General features: G+C 33.9%; 1 protein-coding gene across 2 annotated transcripts in view; it reads right to left on the reverse strand.

Annotated features, from left to right (window-relative positions):
• Nucleotides 1-12,941, reverse strand: part of LOC137923324 (uncharacterized) — a 54,516-nt gene that overhangs the window by 31,590 nt on the left and 9,985 nt on the right. The window lies entirely within an intron of this gene.

The raw sequence follows: 12,941 nt of genomic DNA on the forward strand, positions 1-12,941 counted from the left end.
TAACTTGTTTTAATTTACTAAAAACATTTATCTAGAGCAAGTGTAAAGATGTAGTGTAAAGATTTTCTAAACTTATACTTTGAATACAATTGCTCTCCCTCTCTCTCTCTCACTATCTCTCTTTCATATATGTTATGGTGTTTACGGTAATTAATGAAATTATTAGTGAATGCTCTTAATTATTGAGTTTCCGGAGATTTATTTCAAATAATAGTTCTAGGCGCAAATCCTCAATACCAAAACTGTGAAATTTTAAACTGTGATAATATTAAGTTTGATTTGTGTTTTAACGGTTTGGCAAATAAAAAAAATAGTTTTTCTGTGCAGAAAAATTATTTAAAAATAGACTAAATATTATTGGATATATTTTTTGTGATTCACCAACTTTTTGATTTAATGTACCTATAGGGTTGAAAATTTGACATTATTTTATTATTAAAGTAGGTAACTAGCTGTCATAGACCCGTTTTGCGCAACCCGCACACACTTTTGTGTGATTTGATAAAATAAATTCTTGCTTATTATTGTTCGCGTGTTCCACTCTGTTTTCATGAACTCATTTCGACGAAGATGTAACAGCCAACAAACCTATCAGCGTGGACTTCAACAGAAAGTGCCTATATAAGAATTACTTTGAAAATATTGTTCTATTAAACAACCTTTCAATTCCCTTGTAGTGAAATTTCATAAAATACGTTCTTATTTAACCTTTACTAAGGCATTAAGAATATTTTTACAACATTTTCTTGTAATTACCAGAGATATAGTGAAAAATATATATAGCGAATCTGTTATATATTAGTGGGACGGGAAATGTCGTTTCTTTCGACATATTTTACAGTAAAACCGATTGATTTTTACCACTCCGGAATTAAAAGTTTGTACACTAACTGTGGCAAAAGGTTGTTGATAACGAAAGTGAATATATTGTTGATTAGAAATAAACACTTGTTAATAATCTAGTCGTGTAAATTTAACTTAAGAATACTACATTACCTTTCGGTCCTCCCATATTATCGTATATATATAGTTGTATTCATGTGTATATATAGGATTGCTTACTAATTATGAAAATAAAAATTCCAAAAAATATGTAACTTATCCGTACCTTTTATATGAAGAGGTGGAGAACATAAAAATTTAACTTATGAAAGCGATATTACTTTCCGGTCTCCTTAATAGAATATGTAATTAAATATTAGATTTATCTGCAAGAGCCCTTGAATAAATATTGTAGATTAATAAAATATTTTTTCGTATTATTTAATCAATTATAATACGAAAGCAAAAGGTATTTAAACATATTTTTCTTCACTTTACTACCAAATCTAATTAAAGGTATTATTTAATAAATATATAAAAAACTTGAACTTTTGGAGCTTTTTAATTTTTAATAACCTCAGGAGGAACTGAATTCCATAACTAGGTACAGTGCCTAAATATATATATGTGCCTATATATCTGTGTTTCCCAACGAGATACCCACGCCCCACAGGGGGACAATTCGAAAGTGCATTCGACACGAATTTACCCCTTTCGCTTCAATTCAAACATTATGTATGTAACATAGGGTGGTGTAAGAATTTAGCAAGACTAAGGTGAGAAAACTCTGTGTTTGCCACTAATCGGTGTAACATTACTCCTGAAGATGCCTCGTGGAGGGGTGAAACACGTGTTGAGTGATTTGGCGGTGGCAGTTGTGTGATTCGCATTTTTTGCCGCATACGCATTTATCAGCGGGCTGGCGGGCGGTGCACTTTGTTGCATGACTGCCACTGCATGTGCGGAAGTGACCAAATATTGGTCCTTTTCTTACTTGCCTCATTCCATTAAATATTTAAGGTGAGACATTCACAAAAAATCTTTATATCATATAGTTTTGGATTTACTGCATCCCATAAGACCTTGATGTTGTTTGCAATGAGTTGACAAACGCAACTTAAGTTATTTTTTAAAACACAAAGTAAGGTTTTAAAACTGCAACTAACATGGTGAAATATATAAACAAATTTGATTTGGCAATTTATAAATATATTAAAAGAGGATATTTAATTAATTTAAATTTATAATCAACAGATATATATTCAAAATTATTGCCTGTCATTATTAAAATTATATTTAATTTAATCTCCGATGAAATATTAATTTAATATGAAGTAGGTTAACATTTCAAATTGTTATGTAAAGGTATGCCTTTCACATGAGTAATGGTTTAGACAAGCTCGACTTGGAACCGTAGATAGCGGGATCGATTCCTAAAACAAAAATTATCACAAATCGCGAAAGGTTTTATCGTTCAGAAACCTTTATGTAGTACTAAAAATATTGAAATGTATGAATATTCTTTCTAAAAGGAAACGAAAGTAAATATTTATAGCTTTCTTAAAATTTCTACGATTATTTTGGTCTTTAATGGAATCAGGCGTTACCTTGCGGAAGTCCATCCTAAGTAAGAAAAGGACCAATATTTAGTCGTGCAACAAAGTGCACCGCCCGCCAGCCCGCTGATAAATGCATATGCGACAAAAAATGCGAATCACACAACAGCCACCGTCAAATCACTCAACACGTGTTTCACCCCTCCACGGGGCATCTTATATTTTATTAATTAATTATTTTGGTCGTTTATGTCTCGTGTACTTTTTTAATATTTATTCGTTTACTATAAAGTCTACACAACATGATACAACCAAAGTATAATACCAAATAGGTTTTTTGCAATAGGTGATATGTTGAGAATACTTCCGTAGTTATGTATATAGATATAACTAATGGTTTAAATATCTAAATGGCTGAAGTGGCGTCTGAAGTGGCGTCTGAAGTGGCGGGGCATATTACTAGCAACCGCAGTAGACGCGGCGTGGGTAGTGGATCTTTCTTCAATAGACATGTACATTATTTATATGTAAGACTAGATGCAGCGTCTATTTCTTATTTATCTATTATATCCTTTATTGAAAATTTAAAGGTATTATCTATCTATTAGATAGCTAGCTAGCTAGGCTTCCACTGGATAGACCAAAGTTTGCTGCAAGTCTTTAAATGCGTGCAGCGCAAGACGTATTATTGTGGCGATATATGAGGAAGATCTATACCGTGCAGCGGGTGTCTATTGACTGAAAAGAAGAATAGAAACATCTAGAACAGTGATTCCCAAAGTGGTCTTTAACGACCGCTAGGGGCCTATGACAACCTGCAAGGGGTCTACATCAGCAAAAAAGAATTTAGGGGTCCATGAAATGAAAATGGGGGTCCACGATAGTGGATCTCAACACATACACTGATAATTCTTATTTACTTACATCATACTATCTTATAATGTCAAAACATTTACATTATTTATAAAAGTACCTATGAAGTAAAAAAATATAATATATGTCTATAAAATTGTGTAAGTTGTAGGATGTTGGTATTCGCTTTGTGGTCGCAATACATTTTGAACTTGTAAAAACCCGAGAGTCGTAGTCTGAGAGCTTCGCTACCTTGCACTGACTTGTTCAATTCGTATTTATACGAATGTGGGACAAATACGTTTATTCGTTTCCCGAATCTTGAAAAGGAAAGTGCTAAGAAAATATCTTAAAAAATATAAACAGATAGTATACCACACAAATGTATAAATTAACATGTGTTTTTACTTTAAGTTTTTAACACTAAACTTCACTACAGTTAGAAATTTACAGGAAATCAATATCAGGTAAGTAGGAGGTCTACCCAACACGGAAAAACATGGCAAGGGGTCTACGACACAAAAAAGTTTGGGGTACTCTGATCTAGAACTGCTTTACATATTTTTGATAGTTTATAATTGTCTGTAATGTTAGTAATTAAAATTACTTGAAATTTGCGTGACAGTTATAAGATGACCGCAGTTAAATATCGATTTTAAACATGTCCGCTAAATCGATATGTGTATTTATCGGATTTATTCTCAGCCGGTTGACGGTAATCTTATGTCAATATCTATTAATAACGAGCCTTTGTTTAATTAAGTTTATTGTGCAAATTGTGAAAATTTACATCGCAGTGCGAACGTGTTCTGTGACCTCCCATTTTAATAATATTCTCTTAATTCGACGGATACTCTAAAATACGTCTTCGCGTTTCGTATGTGCTGTGTCAAACTGTATACAATGTATAAATTGCACATCGATCTTTAGAAAGAGACAATCGGCTAATTTCGGATTCGTAGAGCGTTATCTCTATCGCACGAAATACAACGACTGACAAAGTGTCACATAGGTAGTGTGGGACAGAGATAGTGCTTTAAAAATCCGAAATTTGCCGATTGTCTTTTTCCAAAGTTCGATGTGCAATATTTATCATTTATGCTTATATTTCTCATTACTTATATTATAGGAACGAAAAAAAATATAACACGTTCCTCGTATAATAAATGTTTCGTTTCTATAACGCGGAAATTTTCCGTGTTGTATATTTCTATTCTATTAGATTTATAGTGATTTATACAATTCATAATCAATTTCTGGTCTTTATATTGTGCTCGTGAAATAAAAATAAGGATATTCGATTTAAACCGGGTCAAATAAGATAAATTAAACTTGAATTATTTCAACGAAACGCGTTATATGGGGACGTCTTGCAAATGCAGAATCAATCGACCGTGTTATATAGAGGATAATTGAATACTTTTTTTAATATCTTTATGTAATCGTAGTGTTATTTCAGAGAAGTATTGTTTAAAAAATCCATTGTAAACAATGCATCGAGGAAATCCAGATAAAGACAACCGAATTAGACGTATCTGAATAATAAACATTATCTCAGGAATGTAGATTATCAATTTATTCATATAAATAAGTATGTTATTATTTTATCGTCTTTATCGGGGGTTCTTACAAAATGCATTACTATATAAACTTAAGGAAAATGTTCGAGAATTTTCGAAGTGTTTAAAGTAGGAATATGGAGGTTTGTACTTACGAAAAATCACCGACAAAGCCTTGCGAACTGGTAAGTTAAATTGGTAATGGGCAAGGGCATATAGCACGCGGAACAGATGGCCACTGTAACGTTAAGGTTCTATAGAACGCTTTGCTACCTAAAGACTTTACTGCCTCATGATCCTGTGATATATATATATATCAATTGCGTCACGAAGAGGCATTCCGAAGACGTTACTGACAACACTGACGGGGCAGCTCCTTATGCAACAACCACTTTTCCTGCACACCTTGCACACTATACGCCGCCAGGGTAGGCTTCCCGTCTGTGGACACACACACACACACACACACACATATATATATATATCGCGTCACGCTATTCTCGACGCACCTCCTTCAAGATCACGAAGAGGCATCCCAAAGACGTTACTGACAACACTGACTGACGGGCAGCTCCTTCTACAACAACCACTTTTCCTGCACACATAGCACACTATACGCCGCGTACGACTCCAGTCACCACCCCAATTAACACCACACCGAACGAGCCATCCAGGGTAGGCTTCCCGTCTCCCAACACACACATATACATATAACAATCGCGTCACGCGATTCTCGACGCACCTCCTTCAAGATCATGAAGAAACATCCCAAAGACGTTACTCACAACACTGAAAGTGCAACTCCTATTACAGCATCCACTTTTCCTGCACACATAGCACACTACGCCGCGTTCACCACCAACAACAGAACCAAACACCACACACCACACCGCACGAGCCGTCTACGGTAGGCTTCCCGTCTCCTGACATATATAACTCCTTAAGGCTGAACCATGAAAAGCTTCAGGCTATGTGCTTAGAGTTCTGCAGTGAACTTTAAATCAGATGAAGTAATAAATGATTGTAGAAAACATAAGTTAATGATATAGTTAAAATCATCACACTGACGAGAGTATTTCATAACGTAACATCTTGAAATTGATATATCTCTCTACACTCTACAGTTACCGCGTCGATTGTGACGCTCCTAAACTGTTTTATTAAATTTATTTTAGTTCGAACCAGTTACGGCTGACTGAAAGATTTATGTTCGACGGTCAATGTCGCACTTATGATGAGGGAACGTTGTCATATAACACAAGACCTACAACACAATTTTGCATTAACATTAATAGTATTTTCAGCAGAAGAAAAAAATATCTTCTTCTTTTCAAACGATGGATGTCCACTGCAAGGCATAAGCCTCTCCCAGAAGAGAGAGAGTAGAAGGCAGAAGGCCCTCCTGGTTCGTGGTCACAACATGAAAACCTTTCGGATCCAAAAACCGTCAGTTACACAAGCATGCCTTTCATACTGTCACTTCAAACCAACAATCATTATAAGTTAATACTTAGTTTATTTCTTTAAACCAGTTTAGTTAATATAGTTTAGTAGAATCTAGAGTTAAGTCTAAAATATTTTACATAACATTAGCCGCAAGATAATATACTTATCAGAAGGAAATGTAAATAAGTTTAGTTCTGAACTCGACGTGGAATTACATCATCAGGATCAAGGCTTTGATAACGTTAAGTGAGTCCGCCGGGAACTTAGAACAATGCTTAGCTCGGAAAGGTCAACGTTTTGCATATTGTCGCGGTCTTGGACAGGGCCGGGGGTAGCGGACGATAAGACGAAATAGGCCGGTGTGCTGTTTGCTGTAATCTTCCTGTGCGTATTGATTTATAAATAATGATTTCTTTTAGTTGGGTTTCATGAAACAGAATAGACAACGTAACTGTAACATTCTCAACTTATGTTTAACTGGGGGAAAATTAAATTCATATTGGTAATATAATATTTGTTGCAGCCCATAGACTAGGAATAGGCCTTTCACTAAGATATCTATAAGTTTGATATACCATAATCGACACTCTTGATAGGCTGGTTGGCAATGGCAGTGTGATATACGCAAAGGAGGCTGTAGTCTATCCTCTGGAAACTTATTTCTGAGCAGTGACAATCCTATATAATTAATACACGAAATGTGAATTATATGAAATTGGATACTAAAAATCAAATCCGACCTAATATCGCAAGTCTCAATCCTTTACCACTAACTAGTCAATTAATAATAGGAAAAATAGAATAAGGAAAAGTGTAGTAATGTATTAAGAAAGCACAACCCAAAGAAAACTGTGATAATAAAATAGAATAATAATCAAAAGAATAAAAAAATGTACCTAGCCGCCTAAGAGTAATAAGATGATGGAAGGAAGGCGATGAAAGCAAGAATGAATGAAACAACAAAATGAAAGATATTGTGATGGAAATAAGGTAAGAATAAAAGAAATTGAGAAGTATGACAGTGAGTGAAGAATACAGATGAAAGATCTGAGAAACATAGTTGTAAACAAAGACCCTGATCCCAATTAATTAGGGGTAAAAGAGGCTTCCAATAGCGGGGGCCATTAAAAAAAATACTTTACCACTGGGTTAAAACTATTCTATACATCTCCTTAGCTTTCAATGTAATAGTATAGTAAATATAAATGGCAGGGCAAGATTAGTCATCATGGCGAAATATGGTGGAGGCCTATGTCTAGCAGTGGATTTCTACTGGGTGATGTGATGATGACGATGATAGATGGAGGAAATAGAGGTTAAAACAGTTAATTTATAAACAATATTACAATATTTTATATCTACACTAAGGGATGAGCATTTCTTCGAGTTACTTCTGTGACCTTGGATCTTCTGTGGATCTCATCATTGCTGATCGCTTATTTATAATTAAAACAGATGCTTTGATTTTAAAACAGTCAAGTTTATAATTTCAGTCATAGTCTGATTATACCAGTTGTTATAATTCAATAGAGCTGACTGTACATGCATAGGTGGTCTGCATTTGATATTTACTAATATTGCCATTGTAATAAATCATTTGTTATAATTTTAACCGTTATATTTATATAACGTTACGAACGCTGTGTTGCAAGTTCATTAGTGTAACGTAGTAAAATGAAAGTGTAAATTTTAATGCATTTCTTGCTATTTATCCTTCTAGAAAAGGTCTTGATAAAACATATTTCCAAATAGTAAACCAAGTTGTTGCTGCTCTATAAATATCTTTATGATTGCATACCAGAATAGCTGTTTTCATACTGACAGTCCATTGAGACACGGCGACAGTCGAATCCTTACGAATGTCAGTTTCGTTTTATTTATTTCCTTCTTTGGATTCGCTTTTATATTCGCATCAACTGTTGGCAAGTAGTTATATCGGATCAATGCTAGTGTCGACTAACGGAGTAACTTCGGACTTGCCAAGAACCTTAGGTTTTTTTTTAGGAAATGTATCCCGTTTTTTGGGTTCTCTTGTTCTCCTCTATCGTAGTAAAGAACTATTTATAAAATTGATGATTTTTCACTGAATATTATTATCTCATCCTTCTTGATTTCTTCCATTCATTTCTCTTTTTCTCCACAATATCTTGTATTCCTTTTCTAACCTTTCCTTTCTATCCTATTTCCTATCTCTGCAGGATCATACATTTATATTTCGTTTTGTATGTGTTGGTTAATTTTTTATTTTTGAATTTATTTTAGTTAAATATTGATATCATTTTGTTTCTTTTTTGTTTTATTTAAATTATACTCTTTATTTGTAGGTTCTTATCGTAAATCCTATGACCTTTCTACAGAAGCCTGGGAAGGTCAAGCTACTTTATTGCTCACTAGTGAGGCGATAGTTCTCTCTTTAATCCTTTCTTGCAATAAGTTCTTTATGTTAGAATAGAAGCCTTATCTCAAAATGAACGTAAGTAACAATACTTATTAGTTACGAGTGACTATATCATTATTTGGTGAAATGATCCGTGAAAACAATAGTTGTAATAGAGAATGTAAGCATTTATAAAGATTCTCCGTTACTTACTAGATGGCGTTAGTTACTTTTAGGCAAAATATGTGGTCTAAAAATAGTAATTAGTAAAATTTAGTAGTCCAAGCCGAAAAAATCGAAAATTACTGATTTTCTTATGTTATATTCCTTCATAGAGACGTGTATTTGCACTAGTGGTTCATTATACTTCCTCTAAGAGCGTGAAGCTGACGCTTGGTTTGTTAATTTAAAAGGTTACTCAAAGAGGATCTTTTGCTGTCGTCGTATCAGCTCATAGACGTCCATTGGAAGGGATAGGTCTTCCTCACAGATATCTATAAGATATAGCTTAATCGTCACGTTTGGCAGACGGGTTGGCCATCATTGAAAAACTCCTTTGTGAGCAGCGGCAATCCTAAATAATTAATGTACAAAATGTGAATTATATAAGATTGTATTCCGAGAATCGATCCCGCGTCCTACGATCACTAGTCTTCCTCCTCTGCCGCTGGGATATTGGGAATTACTAACATTATATATACCACTCTCTTAGTATCAACTGTTATATCCAATATTAATTTTAAAACGTAGACCTTCAAGATGAAATAATGTTCATTCATATTCACGTGTTATAGAGCAGTAGCTTTGGTTACCAATCATAAATAAACTGAGGGCGGCTCAAAGAGCAAGGGATAGGAAACTGGTGACTCAATAAAAGTGACTATTAAACAAAGAAGTTGCTCTTGTTGACTCTATGTTTGGCACTAATCGGTGTAACATAACTCCTGAAGATGTCCCGTGGAGGAGTGAAACACGTGTTGACTGATTTGACGGTGGCAGTTGTGTAATTCGCATTGCTTGCCGCATTTATCAGCGGGCTGGCGGGCGGTGCACTTTGTTGCACGACTACCACTGCATGTACGGTAGTGGCTAAATATTGGTCCTCTTCTTACTTAGGATGGACTTCCGCAAGGTAACGCCTGATTCCATTAAATAAAGAAGCTGTCCAGAAATCAGTGCAATGCCCCATATATTGGCCATTGAGTGGTAAGACTCAAGTAGGAATGGACGGAATGACCAGAATACAACATTTTTTAAGCGCCTGTTGGAATTAGAACTAAAAGAAGAGTTGATATAAATGTGGTGGAAAGCATTTGAACCCTCACTACCCAAGACTTTGAAAATTGGAGATAGATGAAGAAGACTTACACTATAATTGTGGAAGGTTAAAATTGAACCAAAGATATACTAAGAAATTTGAGATAGTATACCTTATTGGTCAGTATTTTGTAACAACAGCACATTTCAAACTTATAAACAGTAATCTCTAAGCAACATTGTTTATATACAGGATGATTGGTTACAGATGAAAAGGCACACATACTTATTACCAATCATCTCTTATAAAGTAACTCATTTAAAATATGCTATAATATTTTATATCTATTTCAATGCGACAGAATAATTGATTCTGGCAGTACAAAATCTGCAGAGACAGATAATAAACAATAATTAACATTAATGTGTTGTAATTTAAATTTTGAATACGCTATGAAAATCATTACGATATTTTTTGGTAGGATGTACCATCTTTTTAAAGTTATAACACTTAAAACTAATCATCCTGTATAAAATACGCGATGAAACCACCTGCAAAATACACTGATTGTTTCTCTATACCGTCATTGTTATAATATTTTCGTTATAAACCTAAACAATGCGGTTTAATCACGTAAATGCTTATTCATTAATTATAACTTATATAAAGCGTATGTATGTGCATTTTTCTTTGTTCTAATTGATGAATCAAATATAACATTGTTTTATATGGTATTTATGGATCATATCAAATCATAGATCCTTACGCCTCATAGAGATGAGCGTATCTATGTTAATGCTGCTAGCACGGAGGATTTCGTTCCATCTTCAATGGAACTGAGAAGCAACTTAAGATTCCACGTACTAAACAATGTTAGTTAGGATTCGCTAATTGACCGTAAACATTCATACGAAGTTGTAGTACGATAAGAGAACAGTAAATAAAGACTACAAAGGGTAGGATTCGGATCGCTCCCGCTGTTCGCAGAAGCGGTAGAGGAATCTGCTATACCAGAAAACGGAAGCTAGTAAATCATACGCGATTTGACTTTGGTACATCATACTCCTGTTTGGGTGTAATGTGTCATGGGTGGTGTTGCCGCGAGTTGCGCCTGAAGTCTTACTAGTGATTAAGGTTATGGTGTGATGAGTGAATTGTGGAAATCCCAAGATCAATATACAGTCACGATGACAATGTACTTCACCACGCGACCTTGACTATATCGCTAGTCCACCTATGCATATCTATCAGATCAGGTCTATGTTACCTTATTGCTAATTATAGACTTTTAGGGATGATGATGGAACACCGTGGTGACTCAAAGCTTTTCTTTATAGAATTTTAGAATCACCCCACGAGTCTTAACCTGCGTAACATTACCGAATTGGAAGGTCGTTCCTTCTTTTTCTCTTCTAGTTCTTAAATCAAATATATTCTACATAAAATATCGACATTGTTATACCTACATGAAGTTATCACAGGCTCCGCAGCCAGTTCTGCTGACAGAAGAGCCGGCGAGAAACTCAGCAGTTGCTCTTTACAAATATAGTTTTATAAAGAGTACTCGACAATAATTAGCTTCCTGAGCATTAACAACATTTAATTCCACACATTAACATTAGTAAAATATTCTTAACGATTGTGGTTCAAATAGTGATGTGTGGTAACAGCTTCAGCTGCTACTCCATACGCGTTAAGCACTCGAGAAAGCACAGTAGGTCAGACCTCAGCTAAGTTGGTTCTTATTGCCTGCCTAATGTTACTGCCACAACCGAAATCTTACTGTTACATAGATGGACAAGGTTTAGCACTGGGTAGAGAATAATAATCAATATTGTAGTATAATTTGCGCATTCTTCTTCGTTCATGGCCAAATCTTTTACCATACAGACCGTTCGATTTTGATATGATTTACCGCTGAATATAAAACTAGGTAAGTTACCTATTGTTTAAGAAAATGGTTGAGAAATATTAACTATAACATTTGATAATTTATCATTTAATTCAATTCTTTTTCTTTCCTTGTTTCTTTATTCTTTTCGAGGCACAACAGGTTTGAAATTTTTATGTATTATTGTATTTATAATTATGTATTATTTATTTTACGTTTGTTATGTCTATATGTACACGTGAACTACCCGCTATTTATCCCTTTACTGTTTCCATATGGTTGTCTGGAAGAAATTGCCTCGTGTAATAAGACCGCCCATTGCACTTTTATCTTTACTATTATGTAACTATGAATATTTTCTAGCGTGTACAATAAACAATATCAAATTAAAATTTAATTAAGGGAAATCGATTATTTGTATAACAACGTATAATTCTATTGAAAAATCACAAAATCGTTTACTTCATGTAAAAGGCAGCAAGAGATAATATATATGATTCTAAGGCAAAGTTACGATTAAATAAACTGTGATTTTGAATTACAAAGTATTGTTAAAAATCGCGTCTAGCTTTAAGACAAAAACTAACACCAATAACCTGGACATATTATTTTAGATTCTTTCTGATAATACTGTAAAATGTATGACATGTGTGACGTCTTAATTGAAACAGAATACAGGTTATAAGCTTTTGAAAACCATATATTTATTGGAATACTATTAAAAATATTGAAAGCAATAAAATAGAAAAAATTGTAATGTTACATTTATGTAGGTAACGTACTGAGTCATGTATTTTTTTGTAAATAGAACACGACAATAGAATTAACGATGTACGCATAATTACAAGTAATTGTCTACTATACGGCATCGATTTAAATTGTTTTTAAATAATTACAATTATTTCAAATTATCAATGACGTTCCAAACACGTTCTATTTACAAATAGATTATTTTTTTTATCTGTGCCAATATTTTATTATCGGTGTAACAAAAAACATATTTATAAAACATGTTTAGAATTATGTTTGGTGCCTAAATTATACGGGAAGTTATCATTAAGTTTATTTTAATCTTAAACTTGTATAATTATTTCCATATTCATTAGTTTTATATCATTAGAAACTTAACGAAATTAAATTTTGTTGTCGATATGTCGAAGCAGTGGCAGAAATAAAATTT

Source organism: Battus philenor, unplaced genomic scaffold (genome assembly GCF_028537555.1).
Source record: "Battus philenor isolate CCGP_79_NKW_IND1 unplaced genomic scaffold, ilBatPhil1.0.hap1 SCAF_21, whole genome shotgun sequence".
NCBI classification, from domain to species: Eukaryota; Metazoa; Arthropoda; class Insecta; order Lepidoptera; family Papilionidae; genus Battus; species Battus philenor.